This window comes from Sturnira hondurensis, unplaced genomic scaffold (assembly GCF_014824575.4).
Source record: "Sturnira hondurensis isolate 20B ecotype Veracruz unplaced genomic scaffold, ASM1482457v3 Scaffold0022136, whole genome shotgun sequence".
Taxonomy (NCBI): Eukaryota; Metazoa; Chordata; class Mammalia; order Chiroptera; family Phyllostomidae; genus Sturnira; species Sturnira hondurensis.
Window position 1 is genome coordinate 8,212,044 of NW_028094767.1, and position 1,985 is coordinate 8,214,028.

Genomic DNA, 1,985 nt, shown 5'->3' on the forward strand with positions numbered 1-1,985 from the left:
TTAGCCATGTAGAAGCTTTTTAATTTGATGTAGTCCCATCTGTTTATTCAGTTACTTTATTTTTATTTATTTTATTTTATTTTTTAATATATTTTCCTATTGTTGTTCAAGTACAGTTGTCTCCATTTCTCCCTCCATCCCAGCCATTCTCCCCTCCCACCCTCAATCCTACTCACCTTTGGCTTTGTCCATGTGTCCTCCGGTTTCTCTTCAGATTGTATAAATTGTTCACCTTTTTTCCCCTTTATTTCCCTTGTCCTAGGAAATATTTCAGTGAAAATATTGCTGCATGGGAGATCTGAAATTGTCCTGCCTAAATCTTCCTCTAGGACTTTTATGGAGTCACAAGTTAAATTTAAGTCTTTTATCCATCTTGAGTTTATTCTGGTGCATATATAGTTTGTGGTCTAGTTTTTTGTTGTTGTTTTTTTTTTAATGTAGATGTCAAGGTCTCCCAACACCATTTATTGAAGAAACTACTTTTATCCCATTTTATACTCCTGATCCTTTTGTCAAATATTAATTGACCATAGAGACTTGGGTTTATTTCTGAGCTCTCTATTCTGTTCCATTGATCTATGTGTCTGTTCTTATACCAGTACCAAATTGTTTTGATTAGAATGGCCTTGTAATATAGTATGAGATTGGGTATAGCAATCTTTCCTACTTTGATCTTCTTTCTCAAAATTGCTGAGGCTATTTGGAGTTGTTTTTGGTTCCATATAAATTTTTGAGATATTTGTTCTTGGTCTGTGAAATATGCTATTGGAATTTTAATAGAAATTGTGTTGAATCTATAGATTGCTTTGAGTAGTATGGGCATTTTAATGATGTTAATTCTTCCAATCCATGAACATTGTATATGCTTCCATTTATTTGTATCTTCCTTAATTTATTTCTTCATTATTCTGCAGTTTTCTGAGTGTAGGTCTTTTACTTTCTTGGTTAACTTTATTTCTAGATACTTTATTTTTTGTTGTTGTTGCTATTGTAAATGGAATTTTCCCCCTAATTTCTATTTTTGATATTTCATTGTTGGTATACAGAAATGTCTTCAGTTTCTGAGTATTGACTTTGTATCCTGCCTGCTATTTTTCCAAATTCACTTATTAGGACTAGTAGTTTTTTAATGGAGTCTATAGGATTTTCTATGTATACTATAATATCATCTGCAAAGAATAACAGTTTTGCTTCCTTCTTTTCAATTTGGATGCCTTTTACTTATTTTTCTTGTCTGATCATTGTGGTTAGAACTTCCAATACTATGTTGAATAGAAGTGGTGAAAGTGGACACCCTTGTTTTTTCCTGATCTTAGTGGGAAAGCTTTTAATTTTTGCCCTTTGAGTATCATATTGGCTGTAGGTTTCTCACAAAAGGCCCTTATTATATTGAGGTATGCCCTCTCTATTCCCACTTTGCTGAGCATTTTATAATAAATGGGTCTTATACTTTATTAAATGTTTTTCAGCATCTATTGATACAAACATGTGATTTTTGTCTTTCATTTTGTTTATGTGATGTATTGTGTTTATTGACTTGTGAATATTGTACGATCCTAGCATCCCTGGGATAATCCCACTTGATCATGGTGTATGATCTTTTTAATGTGTTACTGGATCAAGATTGCCAACATTTTGTTGAGGCTTTTAGCATGTCTGTTCATCAGAGGTATTGGCCTGTAGTTTTCTTTTTTTGTTGTGTCTTTATCTGATTTTAAACTGATAAGAACAGATACTACACTTGATCTTAGCCAAAAGGCTGAGAAGCGATTTTTATCTGATTTTAGAATTAGGATAATACTGGTTTTATAAGAAAAGGTTTGGAGTTTTCCTTCTTCTTGAATTTGTTGAAATAGTTTGAGAAAGAAAGACATTTTTTCTTTAAATATCTGATAAAATTTACCTGTGAAGCTGTTTGGTCCTGGGCTTTTGTGCGCCAGGAATTTTTTGATCACTGTTTTAATTTCACTAGTTGTTTTTGGTCT

The 1,985-nt window shown here is 32.3% G+C and overlaps 1 pseudogene; it reads right to left on the bottom strand.

Annotated features, from left to right (window-relative positions):
- Positions 1–1,664: 1,664 nt before the first annotated feature.
- LOC118978746 (uncharacterized) lies at positions 1,665–1,771 on the bottom strand (annotated as a pseudogene).
- Positions 1,772–1,985: the final 214 nt, after the last annotated feature.